Genomic DNA, 22,146 nt, shown 5'->3' with positions numbered 1-22,146 from the left:
AGTAGTCCCCGCCCGGAGATCCGAATGCAGAGGGAAAAGACAACCTAGCAGCCACTTAATGACAGACAACATATCAAACAAACATGTCATTGAAAGAAAAGGGAACCAATGCAGTCTAAACGCAAGGTATAGCACGAGTCGATACACGGCTCAGTTATTGTAGACAAATTCCTGTACATTTTCCACGGAAGATGGGTGTGGATGCATACTCCTAATAATAATGACGAGCAAGCTGCTACGAAACCTCTGCTAATCACAGGCTGGTTAAGATTTCTACCGTAGAATTTCAAAAACATATCTGCTGTTTATCAGAGGCCATCAGGTCGTGCCGTGTTGATTGTTAATAACGTGATGTACATGGTTCAAGTACCGTTTTGAGCACTGGAACGTGGCTACCCTAAAATGGGGTTTTATGTAGAGCTGCGACAAAACTGTCATTCACGGAGCGTTAAACACTTTTTCATTCAGAACATTTATTTTGTATGATGTGAATACGAGTACTTTGCAGAAATAGACGAATGCAGCTTTAGAGCAAAGTCCTATGGCATTATCAGTAAAAGTTTTCCTGGCATGCCTTCTGCCTTAGACTCTGTATTCAGATACATAAACGGTACGTTGTACGTCTTCAGGCATGGCATACTCTACGAATACAATGAATTCTCGAACGTTTTAGTAAAAGCAGGTAAATTTGAACTGTCATTATTTGGCATAAGGTTCCCAAAGACATTTTCTTCACTCAAGGCAACAATGAAGACTTAAACGAGTACTGTGGTGCGACTAGAAGCTATAAATCACTTATATATATATATCGTATAATAAAAATGGAACGAGACTAGTTGAAGATGAAAATAGCGTGCACGAACCAATGTGTCATAAAATTATTCACTTACGAAGAAGGACGTTTATACACAATTAAAAACACCAGCATCGTAAATACAACATATAAATATAAAACATCTCTAGAGCTCGATGTTGAGTGTAAGATTCTTTTACGAGATAGATATAATAAAGTACTGAATTACGAAGACTGTGAGACGCTGACAGGCATGATTATGATATATAATGGTTAGAAGAATATCAAAAGCTGTAACGTTCACTATATCGAACTCCATTAAATTTTTACGATTTATCAAACATAAAAATCACAGTAAACTTAATGACTTAATCTTTGCATACTCAATTCAGCCTATCCGGGGGCGCTACTGTCGGCGATGCGAGGTCAGTACCACAATAAAGATGCAGTCACAAAATAGTGGCTTGACCTTGCATACTCAATAAACATGTAGCCGCAAAATATTGGCGAAGTCTTTGCATGCTCAGTGAGACGTGAGACGAAAACATAAAACGTAAAACGTGAGACGTGAACGTGCATTTTTTTCTCCTTAAATAAAGATTTTTGCGAAGTACGATCAAATGCTTGTTAAAAAAGAAAGAAGAACAGGAAGAAGTTTGAACAGCTGAAAAGTCAGTTCAATGAATGGAAGATGAAACCGATAACAGAATTCAAGAATTATAAGTAAGAAGACCAGCCAGTTATCTATAGGTTTAATGCTGTAGAGAAAGAAGTTATCAGTGCGACAGCGAAAAATCGGGAGGTTGGAAAACAGCTACTTCCTTACGATGGGAACTATGACGGTATGTTTCCTATTCCTCCTACACCTAAGGAATCGTCTTTTGAAAGAAGCTTATGATCCGATAGGCTGGAACCTATGTTACAGCAATTTGAGGTAGAAGAATGGTAGAACGTGAGTGCTGTTGCAGAGTAGCCAATAACTTATCTGGGGCCGAAAGATTGAAAATATTTGGGCGGTCTCTGTGATACAGTATTTGGCTTAAGGTTTGATCATGGAAAGCACTATATAGGCGATTGCGAAGTAACGTTTAACAATGATAGTGTTTTGTTAAAGGTAACGGTTTCAATGCCAGCGATGGATTGATGAAACTGCTAAACCGAAAAAACGTATCATTCGAAGACTACAAGCCTGATGACCTTGAAGCCTATACGACTATGCTGAAGGAAAGGAATGCAATATTTCACCACAATGATCCAAATACGAATAGACCCAAGTCAAGCAGCGGCGAAAAGTACAACAACATCATTAAGCGAATATGGCAGTCATTAAGGAAAAATTTTAGTAGTGATTCGACGTCAAAGTCACCAGGCTGCAAAGGGAAATGGACTTTGTAAAAGATATGCAGCAAAACATGTAAAGTATGTTTGGATGGAGGACGTTCGAGATTTAATTGACAGGTTGATGGTGATCCATGGTGAATAAAACGCAAGAAACAATAGTTATCATAACGAAAAAGGTGGCAGAACGAAAATGCTTAACAGTAAATCGAACGACGTTTTAGTGAACAATCCAAAGGGAACTCCCTGCTTCACTCGCTTCCTTAATAATCTCTCTCACACGTTGTGGAAGTCAGAAAATCATGTTAAAGGCCTAATCAATTGAGCTTTAAGTAATCTGCTAGTGTCAGAGATGCATCTGCTTGGTTAAAGATTTTGCTGACCTTTTAATAAACTAAAGGAAAGATTAGCACACGGAGATGTATGCATACAGAGACCATAAGAATCTGGAAAATAGGCTTGAATCTGATAAAGAATTGCAGAAGGCAGCAAAGCAGAGATTTTCAACAAAGATGCATTGCTAGGCGAAAGATTAGCTTCTACTGCTGTGACTGATAAAATATGTGGAAAGAGAAAATTAGGGGTGGGTTTTGTAGACGATAATGGTTGGACAACTTTTTCTCCTTTTAATAAATGAAAAGTATAGCCATCAGCCAACCAAATTTGATACAGAAAAAAATTAGTAAAGCAACTGAAAATCATAAATTTTAGAGGCCTTTTATGATCGATGAACTACCGCAAAAAGCAGCATAAGGGATATATAACTTGGATAGTCTGATCACGTAGGCACTCACTGGATATGTTAATTTAAAAATGGCGGTGTAAAACTTGTGTTTGACTCGTTTGGTGGTGACATTCGACATACATAAGTGAATTCTCTAGGCTATGACAACTTGTTTTACAACTCAGAGTGGATTCAAAATTTTTATCCGTTTATATGTGGGCACCTATATTTGCTGGTCTTTAAGCTGTTTACATATGGGCGGGAGTTCATTAAAATTCTTGATGTGCTAAATGTATACACTTGAGAACAAGATAAAGCAAGGAGAAGATGACTTGGGAGAATTAGCTAAGCAACTAGATTCGACTGCTAGTAGAGCTGACTTGGGTCAATTACCTTCTAAAATGAAGCGATTTTACAAGCAACTAAGATCGACTGCTAGTAAAGCTATTAAACTCAAAAATCGAAGGTGAGGCTGCACAATTTCGAAAGGAATTAAATAGCGCTTTTAAAATAACGAGAGGTTATATTGACTCCAATGGTAAGATATTAGTAAATGTAAAAGACCCTATAGATGGCCATGATGTAGTCGCCGAAAAATATCTATAAGAGCAATTAAATAATCTTGTTACCAAACCTGACTACACATGTAGTCTTAGACTCTTTAATAACTATGTGAGCAAAGCCTGATCTCAGCGAACACCGCAACAAAAATTACTTAGAGAAAATTTTCGGTGATTGTATGAGTAAAGAGATAAATGAAATGAAAACAACGTTAAGCACTTGTCAGGCAGGATTGATGCGCTGGAGAGGAAGATGCGAAACTAATTTAATTTCGAGAAAAAAATGAATGACAACAGTATATTTGGTGTTTAAGGTGCAAAAGATTTACAGCTAGAGTTCGCCGTCAGAAAGTCACCAGAAAAATTGGTCGAGCCTGAATTGAGAGCAATTGTGCAGAATGTAAGAAGAGGCTGTTCTTAAAAAAAGATAAAAAAAGTGACACGGTCGTCTGTGAATATTCGTGAAGCAACTGTGAACGAGCTTCAGAAAGCGATGAGAAAGAATTTCCAAAGGAAAGCAGTCATAGCATTCGGTATAGACAATTTGTGGCAAACTGACTTGGTTGAGATGGATTCTGGCAACCTAAAGAACATATCCAAAATCAATAAAAATATGCGGTACTCGTTGACTGTGATACACGTGCATTCAAAATTTGCTTCGGCTATTCCTGTTAAATATAAATCTGATGAAAATGTGACTAACGCTCTCAAACCTATATTGGCAGAACGGACCTAAAAAAATTTGCAAACATGTAACGGTAAAGAGCTCTACCATAAGAAACATTTTAGAGAGTTGGTGAAGCTTGACACAAATCACTACTCTACTTTTTCAGATATTAAGGCGTCAGTCTTCGAGCGGCTTAACAGAATACTCAAGGAAAAACTGTGGAATCAGTTGGCACATCAAGGTGCCCAAATTGATCCACAATTACAACAACAGTGTGCATAGCGCAATAGGCATGAGCCCTGTAGATGTAACTGATCCGCTGAGGAAGAAAACGCTTGAACTCAGAACCGAATCACCCAAGTACGGGACAGGTGGTAAAACTGCCGGCCCGGTTGGCCGAGCGGTTCTAGGCGCTACAGTCTGGAACCACGCGACCGCTACGGTCGGATGTGTGTGATGTCCTTAGGTTATTTAGGTTTAGGTAGTTCTAAGTTCTACGGGACTGATAACCTCAAAGTTAAGTCCCATAGTGCTCAGAGACATTTGGATCATTTTGGTGGTAAAATTAGTATCAGAAAAATGAAGGGTTTGTTCGAGAAACTTTGCGCAGCTAATTGCTCTACTGAATTATTTGAATTCGTTGATGTCAGCAGCACAAGTCAGCCCACATAAAAGGTGAAGGATACGGGTGGTGATGAAATTAAAGGAAGCTTCTACGAGCTGGAATTACAGAAGGCGAAATATCTAGACGTCTGTCTCGTGGAAAAAGTGCTGAAAAAGAAAGGTGATAAAGTTTATGTGAAGAGTCTGAGATTTGATAGCTCACACAATAGTTGGGTGTATAAAAGCATAGTGTAATTTTTAATGGATCTTGATTGATTAAAATCTGAAAAATGTTTTATATTTTATCTTTGTATTTACCTGAATTCGCTTTCCCAGTCATGTCAATAGTTATAAAGCCAAAATCTTCGTTCCAAGATTTACTGCAAAATTTCTCTAAAGTCACTTCAAATCTTCTCCCACAAATTCGTCGTAGATTTGCTTTAAGCTCTGTGTCATCTTGCCTAAAAATGTTCAGAAAATTAAGGTTATCTCTCACCAACAGATTGGGAGCTTCTGAGTGCCTCTTTGCTAAATAGAAGCAGTCAATGTTCTTATGTCGCCCTCTGATAAAGAATTCTCTGACTATATACTGATTTTCAAGAATGAAGTCATCGAAACAACAACGGAGTTTTCACATTCATCGAGTGGAATAATTTCACCAGTGTTGTTAATAAAAGTAGCAATTTCTTCTTTGTGTTTAACTTCCATTTATTCACGTCCTTTTGTAAATTCTTGATATTTCGACTGATCTAAACTTCTAGCATAAACATACAGGTGGTTAATTTTTTTCAAGTTCAACCATCCTGGCGCTAAGATATAATTGTCTGTAAGGTGTCAGGCAAATCCAACATCTTCCATGAAAACCCTGATAACATAAGCAAATCCAGTAGTATGTCACAAAGCTCCGAATAAATCGTGACATTAAATTAACCAAAGTAATACGAGTAACGAGTGAAAAAATGGAATACCACAGACTAACACAAGAATGCCTAAATGCATGTCGTACCTTCCCACCGTGAGACAGACGCAGTTCTGAGGGGAGAAACAAGAACAGAAGCCGAGAGCAGAATCGTGTTAAGCTGGAAGGCCCTACGATAAGGGATGGACGGACACCCACGTCGCCAGCTAACTGCTAAGACCGCACCACCCTCAAGATTTAGCGTGAGACTGTTTCGCTTCTCTGTTACGTCAAGGACCACCCCCCAGCCCATGTTAAAAGCTACAGCCCTCCAGAAAAATAGTCTAGATCTTACGATAACACAAAAAGGGCCACACCATCCGCAAGTTTTAGCGTGAGACTTTTTCACGTCTCTGGTATGTTGCAAACTTTAAAAACATTGCCCCACCACGAAAAGTATAACGTTTCTCATTGCATAGACAGAAATTTTGTAGGCGGAGCTTAAGGTTAACATTGAGACCCTGATTGGTCAGATGAAAACACAGCGAGATAGTTTTTTTTTAAAACCAACTTCGGTAACTTGTAGTAAGGAGAAGTTAGGAGAAGAGTTAGTTCCGAGACGGCGAGCTGGATGGCTGCTGCGCCGGCGGCTGCCGCCCTGAAGCTGCCTAAACACCGCCAAGGTAATGAACGCACGCGATGCCGCATTTTTGAGCACATAAGGCTTCACTCAGAACTGCAGAAGTCTCATCTGTTACACCCCGTTTTTGCGTAATACTAGTGTCGATCGTAAATTAAAGCTCATGGTGTTCACATTTGCCACTTGAAGTAAAAATCTGAAACGCGATGATTTCTCTGTTATATAATTATTGAGAAGCCACATCAGTCACTGTAATATATGACAAGTTAGTAATTAAAGATAATTGAGGGTCACTGTAGACCATTTTGATAGTTTTCTCTCTTGTGAAACTTAATTTAAACCTAGATTATAGACGTGATATGCCATAGGTCATCCTTCGATCCATTGTAGAACTTGGAAACCCACTCAGGGAATATTCGTTCACATTTATGTTGAACGCAGTTGGTTTTTATCACCCTGTATTAAAACATTTCCTTTTATCAATAGTGCAATTTATAAACGATGTTTTGGGAGTAGAATAAAATTCGAATGGTAAACTTAACTGATTTTCCGACGTTATTTTACCAGCTAACTAAAAATAAGAAAGCCTTGAACCCCTTCCACTAAATTTAGTTGGTATTAAGATTCTTTTACAGGGAGTGCAGTGGAGCTGACGCTGAGATCATTAAGAATTTGGTTATATCATCGCTAGTCTCACTGAACTCTTCTGAATTCTACATGCCATGTGTGGTTTGACGTCTCCTTACCAGTAACAGGTCCCAGGTTCCAACGAGTCAATTCCCTAAAAAACAAGCTCAGAGCGTTGTTGCGCGAAAGTGGTAGGAAGACACGATATAGAACAAACAGACACCACCATGAATGTTAAGAGTTACACCTCGCTATTTGCTGCTGACTGGGGACTCGTGGGCACCGATTGTAAATCGCATATTTACGCCCTGAAAACAGTGGCTGTCAGAAAGTGCTCGAAAAACGTGGCTACAGAAAATATGTTACAGAGTGACTGGGATCGATTGGAAAATAGCAAATTTGGGCCCTGAAAAAAGCGGCAGCCGAGAAATCGTTGCAGAAAAACCAGTGGCCAGAAAGTGCTCCCAAAGAAAGCGGATGCAAAAAAAGTGTCCACAGTAAGAGCGGCTACCAAAAAGTCATTGCAGGAAAAGTGTCCCCAGAAAAGGTGGGCGCCTAAAAGTGGGCACCAAAAAGTAGTCGCCAATATTTTGCAAAACAGCGGCCGCCAAAATGTGTCCGCAAAAAAGTGGCCGCCGTAAAGTCGCCGCAAGAAACTGACCACCAAAAAGTGCCCACAAAATAGTGGTCATAATAAAGTCGTCAACACTGTGCAATAACGTTTCTATTTAAGGGACCACCATCTTTCGTTCAAAAAATTAGTGGCTTAGGGAGCCGCCACCTTTTGGCCAAAAACTTGCGGGTTTATGGAGCCGCTAGCTTTTGGCCAAAACGTTAGGTGTTTTGCTTCATACCTACGTGCAGAAAAAGTGGCCGCCGAAAAGTGCTGGCAAAAAAGCGACTGCAGAAAAGTGCGTGCATATTACAGCTAGCCAGTTACGGTTGACAGGACCAGCTGGAAATGGCAAAATTGCCCGCTGAAAGAAGTGGTCCCAAAAAAGGAGCTGCCAAATTTGCTCGCAGAAAACTGGACACAGAAAAAGTGACCACGAAAGAGTTGTTGCACAAAAAGTGGCCCCAGAAAAAGTGGACGCCAAAGAATGGGTTGACATCTTTTTCCCAAAAATTTGCAGGTTTAGGGAGCCGAGAACTTTTGGCCAAAATATTAGGGGTTTTGTCCCACACCGACGCCTATACTAACTATCATCATGTTCATCTGTTATTTATGGTCTTTATAATCAGTAATGTACTTGAAAATGGGCTTATAACCCGAAATCTCGGTTGTGCAGTAACCATAATAAAAAATTTTATGCAAGGCTAGGAACACAGTTAGCTTAGTTAATTATATTACATTACTTCTCTCAGCGTCATGTATGTGGCTTGGGGGTTTATTAAACTTCAGTAGCATTTAATTTGTTCCGGTCTACTATCAAGCGTCGGCACGTCGGTCTGAACGACACAGCAGAGAAGGCTGTGAAACGACGTCAGCCAATAGAACGCTGGCTAGGCCGATACCACGACAGGAGTGGCACCTAGACGAAGAGAATACAAATTCCGCTCCAGCTAGCCTCGACCGCACTGGGAGAGACGAACTAGAGGACGAGCTGTGATCCAAACGATTTAGCCGTGACTTGTGATCTATTTTAATTGTTTGCATGGAAATTGTATGTATCGAAAGACACTGATTATTTGCATGTCGTCACGTCATTGTAAAAGTACAAAGTTAAGTATTATCAATTTAACGTATTGCAATAAAGTCCATTAATAAGATTTGCGTGAATGTTGTCTAGCTATCCGAGAAAACAGCTTCCTAGGCACCCTATGTTAGACGAGTGGGCAGGATCCTTCACCTCTTATATTTCATAATGAGGTAATTTGTTGTTTTAAATTTTGTTAATTTGCAGTAGAAATGAAAAGTTCAGTATTTACTGTATGAAATTTTTTCGTTGAAAAGTATGTTCAGAACTTACCTGCATGTGCTTCTAATTTGACATATATGATGAGCATTGGAAAAGAAATATCAATATGATTGTGGTAGAGTGAATTTACTACAGTAACAGGAAGAAAAAGACTGTACACCTGGAAAGACGTCGTCGATTTTGATCCGATGACGCCATATGCCACCTTCGGGACAGTACATGTAACCACAATAGTTTGAACGTCGTCCGCCCCTTTAAGGGTATACGGAACGCCCTATGCTTACAATGGTAAATTGATCTAAAAGTTAGGAACATTTTCTAATTTGTTATTTGGACGATACTCTTGATTTTTTCACAGAACGCCGAGAAATGTTATGCTTTTATGCTGAATTATTAATTTTGAAAAAAATAATGTATAGTTTTTCAGATATTTTATTTTTTGTGAATGTTAAAAAAGTTTTAAATTTTAACAAGTATTTTAAAATTCACATCCATTAATACAAAATAATTCCACATATCTTTTAATTCAGATATATTAGAAGGTCTTAAGGAAGAACTAAAGAAAATTTCATCTTTCTACTATAAATAGGCCCTGAGAAAATGTACCTTACACACAAAAAAACTGAAGTTACGGGAAATTAGCTTCAAAGTTTTTACTTCAGTACAAGTCTGCTCCATAGTTTGTATCATCAGAATCGTCCAACAGCTTCCTCTTGATGGCTCTGCTATGCTGTCTAGCCATCTTTGAATATACTTTTATGGCATTATCTGAAGACCTGAGCCGTTCCTTGTCCAAACAAAGCATAGCTGAGGCAGTTCATAGTCCTACACAGCGTCCCAACTTCTGCAGAACTTTGCACTTTGTTATATTGCCCTGATTGAATGATGAAACAGCATCATAAACGCCAAAGTGAAGTGTGTTTATACCCACAAACACAGTTTTAGGTAGTCTATTCCATACCACATGGTTCACACACTCATTTGGATTTTGAGTCCGGCCATGAAGACATTTCTTTAGTAGACTGCGAGGTCTCGGAATATTGGTTTTATTTCATCCATTATGGCAGGTGGCAGGTGATGAGTTAGTTACCTTGTCTCTGTTGTACTTGCACCAACTATCGTCTCCTTTTGGACATAGCCCATGTTGTGGATTCTCATTGTTTGAAGCTGTATGAAAAAACAGAGCCAAGACTGCTCTTCTCATTAATTCTGCATCTGCTGTATTCTGTCATATTGCTAGACCATAGCAATTCTGAATATGATCTATTGTAGCATCTATTTTTCCCATCTAAAGTTTTTCCATCGCTCAGTTTCTTGCCTTTCATGCTAGTCTTGAGCCGTCTCAGTCTTGATCCCATCCTTTTCTGAACATGGCCAAAACACTCCAGTTTGGAAATTTTCGCATCGTTACCATAGGGTCTCAGTTCCTCAATTTCTTTGAAAGCCTTTGAGTCACCATCTCCAAGCTAATTTATGTATCTAACGTTGTACCATTTTACTGAGCGTTGATAAATACTTCTTACACCAGCAACTTCCATACCACCACTTGACCCATAGTAATTTGCCATGCACTCCTCTTCATGTTTAGTTTTCATTTTTTCCTTGCATCTGCAATGCTTGGAAAGTATTGCCACATCAACTTCCTTACCAGTGTCCACACTTGTAGCTGTTACTACACCATTCAGAGATGTGTGGCCTCTCTTCTGCCAGCTTTCATCAAAAGCTATGGACAAGTCTCTGCTATTATTATTTTCAACAACTGCTTCCTCAACAGCATCTTTCATGTTTTCCTGTGCCACATCTTCTACAGCAGAGCCTATTGCAATTGCGTGTTTGTTAAATTTTGAAGGTGGAGGAGGGAGGTTCATCACACCACACAACATGACACCTGCAGCCCTTTCCTATACACCGTAATCCATAAACCAGTCTATTGTTTATATAGTATAGTTTACCTGTATCTGCAGTAACATGCGAGGAATTGAAGAAAGTAACACCGTGTTTGCAATAACTGCACATCAACTCTAATTCACAAGCAAGTCCTACACGTAAGATTGTTTTCAATGAAACACCACATTTTCCACATTGTTTGCAGCACACATTGTTCTCCCAAACTTCTGGTAATAAGGAGACGTTAATTACCTCATACTTTATAGTCCCAGCATTTAGTTTCTTGTATTCTTCTTCAATTCTAGCTAGTTTTCTTCTTGAAGCACTTTCCGGTGTAGTGGCAGCAGCATCACTCAATGTATCACTACCAGTGTTGGGGTTAGTCGCTACTGGGACATCAGATACTGATGAAGATGAATCAGACGAATTTTCAGTACACTCAAATCTCTTGCGCCAATGTACACGCTTTCTAAATACCTTCAGACTAGGTCTTGGCATGTTGAAGGAAAGAAAACTCAATGACTTCTCCACATACGACTTTTACAACAATGACATGGATGTACTCACAAAGGAAACAATATAAATGGTGCGGAATCTATTATCAACTGTCTAGCAGTGTAGCCAACAGAAAAGCTAACGCTCTTGTGCTCAATAATATCTGTGGCAAGGCTGTCTATATCAGGTATATTTCGCGTCTCATATACAAGGTGCGGAACATCGTGTGTCGAAATTATTTTAAAAAATTATTTAAAATAGTTCTATTCACGGCATCCGAATATTTTATACATGGTATTAAACGGGAGAGTCTAAATTTTTCGAAAATGCATTTACCCAAAAATCGATTTTTTCATCGAAAAACTCATTCCGTATATCCTTAATACGGAGTGCTCACAGCCAGAAGGCTCAGTGAGAAGAAAGCAGGCATTCATTGGACCAAGGACGTTCTAGTGATTGCAATAGGTAACTGAGCCGTTTAGAAAGGGGTTAAACTGTAGCCTTCCGAGTGGCCACAAAAACTGCTGCATCAGCTGTGCAACGATGCTGGTGTCAGTGCCCACGTGAATATTCTCGCGCTCGTAACGATGTTCTGCACGTTCACGCAGCACAGACGCCCACCAGGACCGTCGTACTGTAAGGGAAGCAGTGGCAGGCCGTACAGCTATCACAGCACAGATGATAAGGCTTGTGATTCAGCTCGTGCTGCGAACCGTTTATTAACAATGTACACTCATGGAAATGGAAAAAAGAACACATTGACACCGGTCTGTCAGACCCACCATACTTGCTCCGGACACTGCGAGAGGGCTGTACAAGCAATGATCACACGCACGGCACAGCGGACACACCAGGAACCGCGGTGTTGGCCGTCGAATGCACGCCACGACCGTAGGATCCTACGCAGTGCCGTAGGGGACCGCACCGCCACTTCCCAGCAAATCAGGACTGCATACGACCGAGGCACACAGGGCCAACACCCGGCATCATGATGTGGGGAGCGATCTCCTACACTGGCCGTACACCTCTGGTGATCGTCGAGGGGACACTGGATAGTGCATGGTACATCCAAACCGTCATCGAACCCATCGTTCTACCATTCCTAGACAGGCAAGGGAGCTTGCTGTTCCAACAGGACAATGCACGTCCGCATGTATCCCGTGCCACCCAACGTGCTCTAGAAGGTGTAAGTCAACTACCCTGGCCAGCAAGATCTCCGGATCTGTCCGCCATTGAGCATGTTTGGGACTGGATGAAGCGTCGTCTCACGCGGTCTGCACGTCCAGCACGAACGCTGGTCCAACTGAGGCGCCAGGTGGAAATGGCATGGCAAGCCGTTCCACAGGACTACATCCAGCATCTCTACGATCGTCTCCATGGGAGAATAGCAGCCTGCATCTCTGCGAAAGGTGGATATACACTGTACTAGTGCCGACATTGTGCATGCTCTGTTGCCTGTGCCTATGTGCCTTTGGTTCTGTCAGTGTGATCATGTGATGTATCTGACCCCAGGAATGTGTCAATAAAGTTTCCCCTTCCTGGGACAATGAATTCACGGTGTTCTTATTTCAATTTCCAGGAGTGTATCTCTGAGCACGCGCACTTCTAGTCAGTCTTCCAGTCACACCAGAGCATCGATGTGCACGGCGCCACTGTTTCCGTCAGAGTGCGACTTGGAAGATGGATTAGTACGCCATGGTCTACAGCGATGGCAGCAGATGTACCCACATGGTCGATTGCGCGTACGATGTAGAACTGGCAAGCGTTGTCTCATAGAGTGCATTCGTCCAAAACATGCTGCCACCAACTCACGCCTCATTGTGTGGGGTTCGATAAGCTCCAACTCTCGTTCATCTTTGGTATTTCCTGAGGAAACGGTAACCACCGCTCCGCACGTGCAGAATATTGTTAGACCCGTTCTTTTGCCCTTCTCGCAACAGGAAGGTGATGAGTTGTTCCAGTAGGATAATGCTTGCCCAAATATAGCCTGTGAAACTCCACAGGCTCCGCAAGACGTGCTGCACGGATCCGCAAGTCTCCAGTCGAGAGCGTATAGTATACGATGAGAGGAGAAGTGACTCGTGCGACACATCAAGGAACAACTCTTTATAGAACTACGTGAACAGGTCCAGCAGGCGTGACATACCGTATCTCAGTACAGTATTAGCCATCTAAGCGATCAACTGGAGGCCAGAGTCAGCGCCTGATTTGCTACCCGTGGAGCATTCACCACATACATGATCGGCATCTATCACCTCAGAAGTAGTACTATTGATCATTTCATGTACTCCTCGGGCACTCTTGAAACAGAAAATCTTGAGTGAATTGGAAACCTCTAAAACGGTGTACTAATTTTTTCTCTGGCAGTCTATTTGACATTTTCTTCCACATTACCACCAACGACAGGTATATTTTCGCAATATAATATTTGATAATTTCGTAAATTGGGGATAGGAATAACAAAAAAAGCTTAAAAATGCTATATTGCCATCAATTGCTTTAATTAAATTCATTAGCTCTCCTGAGGCGTAAACAAAGTTTTGTTGTTATTTGCACAGAGGTGTATTAGCTCAGGATATAGCATATCAGTTATATTAGCTGGTATACCACACCAAAGAGTTGATGGTTACACAAGGGAGATTCTCAGATGGCCATTAGGAAGATAGTGACCGCGGACAATAAGTGCGGTTAGGGAGGTAAGAGTGTCTCCTTTTGCTGGGAGGCTCAGCGATAAGACCGAATGATACTGGTCCGATTTATCCCAGGTAGGGAGCGCCCAACAGCCTGCAAAGAGGGGCGCGGAGGTTGTGTGATTAGCGTTAAGTGCCACTCTGCGACCGGCCCTCGATGAGCGCGAGCGCACGACAAATATTCATCTGCTAATGGCGGGCCGCCTCTCAGCAAGGCTCTGGTCCGACCGCTGCGGCCACTTTTCCCAATAGCGACGCCCGTAAAGGCCAGCCTAGCTGGCTACAGCCTCACCTGCTGAGGTGCCCGATATCCAGGTCTCCACCGCCTCCCATACCCACTTTATTCAAACAAGAAACCTGTTGCTCCAGCCCACTCTTCCCGATAGCGACGCCCGTAAAGGCCAGCCTAGCTGGCTACAGCCTCACCTGCTGAGGTGTCCGATACCCTGGTGTCCACCGCCTCCCACACCCACTCGATTCATACAAGAGACCTGTTGCTCCAGCGCTCGTCTTACACTCTGCGCCAAGCATGTGAAATCGTCGCAGCCGTTACGGTACGGTACAGGGAGGGGGGGGGGGGGGGAGGAGGGGGGTGGAAGGGGCACAGTGCATTCGCAGAACGGTATAGGCGGTCCAGGATAAGTGGGCTGATGTGCAGTGACCACTTTTCGTGCAAAGCGCTGGGCGAGTTTATTCGTTTGTTCAGAAGGGGAGGCTGGCAAGGGCTTCCCACCTATCGGCTGTTCGGCGATAACACAGTCATCGTGCACTTCATGCAAGAAACTATTTGGTAGAAAAATTTCGGCTGTACTTGTACCTTTATATGTCAGGTTCATTGTGATATCCCAAGCGTATCATTGCTTGTTGTTGTTATTGTGATACTTAGGTGGATGTAAGCCACTGCGTGAAATTCGATAAAGCTGATATGAGAAATAGGGCTTGCTACACTACTGGCCATTAAATTTGCTACACCACGAAGACGACGTGAAATTTAACCGACAGGGAGAAGAAGCTGTAATATGCAAATGATTAGCTTTTCAGAGCATTCACACAAGGTTGGCACCGGTGACGAAGTCTACAACATTCTGACATGAGGAAAGTTTCCAACCGATTTTTCATAATCAGCAGTTGACCGGCGTTGCCTGGTGAAACGTTGTTGTGATGCCTCGCGTAAGGAGGAGAAATGCGTACCATCAAGTTTACGACTTTGATAAAGGCCGGATTGCAGCCTATCGCGATTGCGGTTTATGGTATCGCGACATTGCTGCTCGCGTTGGTCGAGATCCAATGACTGTTAGCAGAATATGGAATAGCTGGGTTCAGGAGGGTAATACGAAACGCCGTGCTGGATCCCAACGGCCTCGTATCACTAGAACTCGAGATGACAGGCTGCAGCCTGCAGCGGATCGTGCAGCCACGTCTCGATCTCTGAGTCAACAGATGGGGACGTTTGCAAGACAACAACCATCTTCACGAACAGTTAGACAACGTTTTCAGCAGCATGGACTATCAGCTCGGAGACCACGGCTTCGGTTACCCTTGACGCTGCATCACAGACAGGAGCTCCTGCGATACTGTTCTCAACGACGAACCTGGGTGCACGAATGACAAAACGTCATTTTTTCGGATGAGTCCAGGTTCTGGTTACGGCATCATGATGGTCGCATCCGTGTTTGGCGACATCGCAGTGAACGCACATTGGAAGCGTGTATTCATCATCGCCATATTGGCGTATCACCCGGCGTGATGGTATGGGGTGCCATTGATTACACGTGTCGGTCACCTCTTCTTCGCATTGACGGCACTGAACAGTGGACGTCACACTTCAGATGTGTTATGACGCGTGGCTCTGCTCTTCATTCGATCCCTGCGAAACCCTACATTTCAGAAGGATAATACACGACCGCATGATGCAGGTCCTGTACCGGCCTTTCTGGATACAGAAAATGTTCGACTGCTGCCCTGGCCAGCACATTCTCCAGATCTCTCGCCAATTGAAAACGTCTGGTCAATGGTGGCCGAGCAACTGGCACGTCACAATAGGCCAGTCACTACTCTTGAGGAATTGTGGTCTCGTGTTGAAGCTACATGGGCAGCTGTACCTGTACACGCCATCCAAGCTCTGTTTGATTCAGTGCCCTGGGGTATCAAGGCTATTATTACGGCCAGAAGTTGTTGTTGTGGGTACTGATTTCTCAGGATCTATAAACCCAAATTCCGTGAAAATGTAATCACATGTCAGTTCTAGTATAGTATATTTGTCCAATGAATATCCGTTTTTCATCTGCATTTCTTCCTTGTGTAGAAATTTTAATGGCCATTTATGTATTATTTTCCGTTAAGTGCATATTATACACCTGAGAGCCAGAGAAACTGGTACACGTACCTAATATCCTGTAGGACCGCTGCGAGCACGCAGAAGTGACGCAGCACGACGTGGCATGGACTTAACTAATGTCTGAAGTACGGCTGGAGGGAATTGACTCCATGAATTCTGCAGGGCTGTCCATAAATCCGTAAGAGTAAGAGGGGATGGAGGTCTTTTCTGAACGGCACCATGCAAGATATCCCAGATATGCTCAATAATGTTCATGTCCGGGGAGTTTGGTGACCAGCAGAAGCATTTAGAGTGAAAAGAGTGTTCGTGGAGCCAGTCTGTAGCAATTATGGAGTGTGGGGTATCGCAATGTGCTGCTGGAATTGTCAAAGTCCGTCGGAATGCACAATGGATATGAACACATGCAGGTGATCAGACAGGATGCTTACGTATGTATCACCTGCCAGAGTCATATCTAGACGTACCAGGGTTCCCATATCACTCCAACTGCACACGCCCCACACCATTACAGAGCCCCCATCAGTTTGAACAGTCCCCTGAAGATATGCAGGTTAAATGAATTCATGAGGTTGTCTCCATACCCATACATGTCCATCTGCTCGATAAAATTTGATACGATAATCGTCCGACGAGGCAACATCTTTCCTGTCATCAACAATGCAATGTCGATGTCGACGAGCCCAGGGAAAGCGTACAACTTTGTGTTATACGGTCATGAAGGGTACACAAGTGGGCCTTTGACTCTAAACCCTCATATCGATTATATTTCATTGAATGAGTCGTACACTGACACTTGCTGATCGCCCAGCATAAAAATCTGCAGCAATCTGCAGAAGGTTTGCTCTTCACGTTGGACGATTCTCTTCAGTCGTCGTTGGTCCCGTTCTTGTAGGATCTTTTTTCTGGGTTTACAGGGCACTCGTGAAATGGTCGTACAGGAAAATCACTTTTTCATGGCTGCCTCAGAGATGCTGTTTCCCATCGCTCCTGTGTCGACTATAACACCACGTTCAAACTCGATTAAATCTTCATAACCTATCATTGTAGCAGCAGTAACCGATCTAACAACTGCGCCAGACACTTGTCTCATACAGGCGTTGCCGACCGCAGCGCCGTCGTCTGCCTGTTTATATATCTCTGTATTCGAATAAGCATGCCTATACCAGTTCTTTTGGTGCTTCAGTGTATAATAACTCGCTGCGTATGAAATTTAACATACCGAATTTTTCTTTAGACTTGGGTGGAGGTCCCTATCTGCCACCAGTGTCGAGATAATTGACCTGATTTAGCTTTCTCATTTGCGATCGCCCCGCGCCAGCAACAAAACCAGAATGAAATATTCACAACATTCCTCTGGTGAATGATTGTTACGCAAAAACACATTATCTACTGTGTTATTCCACTAACTACAGACTTTTCCAATGAAAGAATGTAAGTTTTAAGAGCCATCGATAGCTGATAAAGCGAGAAATGCTATTGGTTTTAGAATAACGTAAGCAGGATCACTACACATTTATTTTGTACTGAGGATGTGCTTTTTCATAAAAGGGTGACCTTAGTTTTCCTCAGTTCCACATAAAATTAATAAACTTAGTTAACCACTGTTTCTATCACAGTTGCCTCTGCACAACATTTTAGTGAGCTGAGAATGAGCAAACTGCTGTGAGTGTTGGGAAATGAAGCAAATTTTAAGACAGCAGCAGGAGAAATGTGTAAGTTTTACTCAAAATTCCCCACTCATGACACTTCTCTGAAAGTTACAAATGGTTCAGAAATGAGGAGAAATGAAATCGCTGGATTTTCGGCGGAATTGTTTTTAGATACTAACTAAAGCAGAAGAGTGAGATTTTTTTGAATGCTTGCCATGCCATCTGGATGTGATGGGGCGCCACTTAATATTTACAAAAAATGTGAGTATAGGCTTCAGTTTACAACAGCACTTCCCCTCCAGCGCTTGGTATTTCCCCTACAGCGACTGTCAGCAGCCCTCACCATTACCGCTTTCCCCACTCGTGCCTTGCCGCCTGCGCATTTAGCGGCCACGGTATGCTGCGTGTAATATACTGTTCAGAGCTAGAATATTTGACTGCCTTCATTTTGCCACGTGTGTACGTCGAGTCTTTTTCCATGTTTGTATTGCTAGTATGCTGTAATCACGATGTCTGTTACTACTGATATGGTCCTACTCAAGTCTGGATTTACCGTTAAGTGGCAGTGGGAGGGCTACGCCACGTTCCAGGGGATCGTGCAATACAGGCTCCGACACAGATAGCAGAAGGCGCCCCTCAGAACAGGCAACTCACTCGACCAAAATACGCACCCAAAGTATGGGATACAGAATCACAGTTGGGTGCGGAATTTCGGAAACCAGTGTTGGCCCTGCAAGGATCATAAAGACATACGTTTCTGGTCTTCCCAAACCTTAAGTCGGGAGAAGGATATACCAAAATTATGGTCACTACACAATCAAACCAACAACTGGGGCACAATTCTCAATAATGATATGTTAATTGTCAGACCTGTTGTGAATATATATACACTCCTGGAAATGGAAAATAGAACACATTGACACCGGTGTGTCAGACCCACCATACTTGCTCCGGACACTGCGAGAGGGCTGTACAAGCAATGATCACATGCACGGCACGTGCAGACCGCGTGAGACGATGCTTCATCCAGTCCCAAACATGCTCAATGGGGGACAGATCCGGAGATCTTGCTGGCCAGGGTAGTTGACTTACACCTTCTAGAGCTCGTTGGGTGGCACGGGATACATGCGGACGTGCATTGTCCTGTTGGAACAGCAAGTTCCCTTGCCGGTCTAGGAATGGTAGAACGATGGGTTCGATGACGGTTTGGATGTACCGTACACTATTCAGTGTCCCCTCGTCGATCACCAGAGGTGTACGGCCAGTGTATGAGATCGCTCCCCACACCATGATGCCGGGTGTTGGCCCTCTGTGCCTCGGTCGTATGCAGTCCTGATTGTGGCGCTCACCTGCACGGCGCCAAACACGCATGCGACCATCATTGGCACCAAGGCAGAAGCGACTCTCATCGCTGAAGACGACACGTCTCCATTCGTCACTCCACTCACGCCTGTCGCGACACCACTGGAGGCGGGCTGCACGATGTTGGGGCGTGCGCGGAAGACGGCCTAACGGTGTGCGGGACCGTAGCCCAGCTTCATGGAGACGGTTGCGAATGGTCCTCGCCGTTACCCCAGGAGCAACAGTGTCCCTAATTTGCTGGGAAGTGGCGGTGCGGTCCCCTACGGCACTGCGTAGGATCCTACGGTCTTGGCGTGCATCCGTGCGTCGCTGCGATCCGGTCCCAGGTCGACGGGCACGTGCACCTTCCGCCGACCACTGGCGACAACATCGAAGTACTGTGGAGACCTCACGCCCCACGTGTTGAGCGATTCGGCGGTACGTCCACCCGGCCTCCCGCATGCCCACTATACGCCCTCGCTCAAAGTCCGTCAACTGCACATACGGTTCACGTCCACGCTGGCGCGGCATGCTACCAGTGTTAAAGACTGCGATGGAGCTCCGTATGCCACGTCAAACTGGCTGACACTGACGGCGGCGGTGCACAAATGCTGCGCAGCTAGCGCCATTCGACGGCCAACACCGCGGTTCCTGGTGTGTCCGCTGTGCCGTGCGTGTGATCATTGCTTGTACATCCGTCTCGCAGTGTCCGGAGCAAGTATGGTGGGTCTGACACACCGGTGTCAATGTGTTCTTTTTTCCATTTCCAGGAGTGTACATAAAACTAGAACTATGTTATCATGCTGACAACGCTAATGGCGGTCGGAGTGGCCGTGCGGTTCTAGGCGCTACAGTCTGGAACCGAGCGACCGTTACGGTCCCAGGTTCGAATCCTGCCTCGGGCATGGATGTGTGTCATGTGCTTAGGTTAGTTAGGTTTTATTAGTTCTAAGTTCTAGGCGACTGATGACCTCAGAAGTTAAGTCGCATAGTGCTCATAGCCATTTGAACCATTTGACACCGCTAATAATCAGTGGCCAGACCTGCTGCGACCCAACATTTACATGCATAAAAGGGGCTTAAATAGCAACACACACACACACACACACACACACACACACACACACACACACACACACACACACACATATATATATATATATATATATATATATATATATATATATATATATGTGTGTGTGTGTGTGTGTGTGTGTGTGTGTGTGTGTCTGTGTCTGTGTGTGTGTAATCAATCAAATCATAAGTACAGAGTACAACTGCTAGTGGCTGTAAAACATTTGGTAACAACAGTATTTTCAACTGTAGCTCATTGAACACTCAACATCACTCTGTCGAATGGCTCCTCTTCTTGCTTTCCATTAAACAAATTGTCATTCAACGGTGCACGTTAACAACATGAAAATTTGGGGACGACTACAAGAAAGCCACGACACCAATCTGCAAGATGCAAACTTGCAGATCAAGTTCACAGTATACTATTTAACTGTGAACACACACACGCGACCACAGGCAGATTCAGACTGTCAATGAGCGTCGCTGTACCAGGAGGCAATCTCGCCGGTGCTACATTGTGGGCAGCAAAATAACTAGCAGAGAAGCGGCACATACTAGCAACCAAGAGGCGAGTCTGTGTGAGGCAGCTTCGAATACCAACGGCCACAGTTTCACAGACCAACGGGCACAGTTTAAACCTCCACATCCTCTTTAATGTGGGAAGGGGGGGGGGCGGGAAGTACAATGCATAAGAAAAGAATAATCTTACCACAAGAAGCCGGGACTTGGATAATACAAACGGCAGAACATATTGAGTCCAGGCACATCGCCTCGCCGCCCCTCTGGATGAGTCGCAACACAAACCGCGACGAGGCGTGGCTCTCCACCTCAAAACAGCTCACCGTACGATACAATCCCGCTCTCGAAACGCGGACGACCAGGTGGGCCACGACACCAACTGCCCGTACTCTAGAACGTTCTCTTCTCTCCGAATGTCGCCTGCGATCACACGCTATGCACCGTGACCCCTCTGGCGATGCGCCAGAGGAAGGAGAGCACGGCTCAACTACTTCAAACCCGGAAGGTAGTAAAGTGAATAGTCCAACTCATGAGATGCATCATAACGTTTTATTGTTTATCGATGAGTCCACGCACGGAAGGAACATTCTAGTGCAGCAAGTTCGACTGAGAGACCACAAGTGGCCACAGGCGTTTCTCGTAGCACTATCTAGAAAATTAAACTATTGAACATGGCGGAGGAAGAAAATTTATAACACCAGATGAAATATGTAAACGCAAAACAGCTATAGACAGTGATAGTTCTGAGTAGGACCTTTGTAGGAGATTTGTTTACAACTTTCATTTCGGCGAAAAACGAGTACCTGCAATGGAAGGCATTAAACAAGCAAGAAGCCATAGACTTTTAAGGTGGCAACACTAGTGTAAGGCGGCCATTAAAGATATTAGGTTTCCGCTGGACAAAAGCAAAATCGATCAGGTTCATATTTTTAGAGAGAAACGACATCTGAAAAAAAAAGGAATAGCGTATTTGAAGCAATCTAAAAATGTATTTCCTTATAGTACCACACTACTGGTCTACACCAGTGCGAGCGTCGTGTTGTTGTTGTGGTCTTCAGTCCTGAGACTGGTTTGATGCAGCTCTCCATGCTACTCTATCCTGTGAAATTTGCTTCATCTCCCAGTACGTGGTGCAAACTACATCCTTCTAGAATCTGCTTAGTCTATTCATCTCTTGGTCTCCCTCTGTTATTTTTACCCTCCACGCTGCTCTCCAATACAAAATTGGTGACCACTTAATGTCTCAGAACCTGTCCTACCAACCGATTGGTTTTTCTAGTCAACTTGTACCACAAACTCCTCTTCTCCCCAATTCTATTCAATATCTCCTGATTAGTGATGTGATCTACCCATCTAATCTTCAGCATTCATCTGTAGCACCATA

This window comes from Schistocerca gregaria, chromosome 9, assembly GCF_023897955.1.
Source record: "Schistocerca gregaria isolate iqSchGreg1 chromosome 9, iqSchGreg1.2, whole genome shotgun sequence".
NCBI lineage: Eukaryota > Metazoa > Arthropoda > Insecta > Orthoptera > Acrididae > Schistocerca > Schistocerca gregaria.
The sequence above is the reverse complement of the archived record's forward strand: the minus strand, read 5'-3'. Positions refer to the sequence as shown.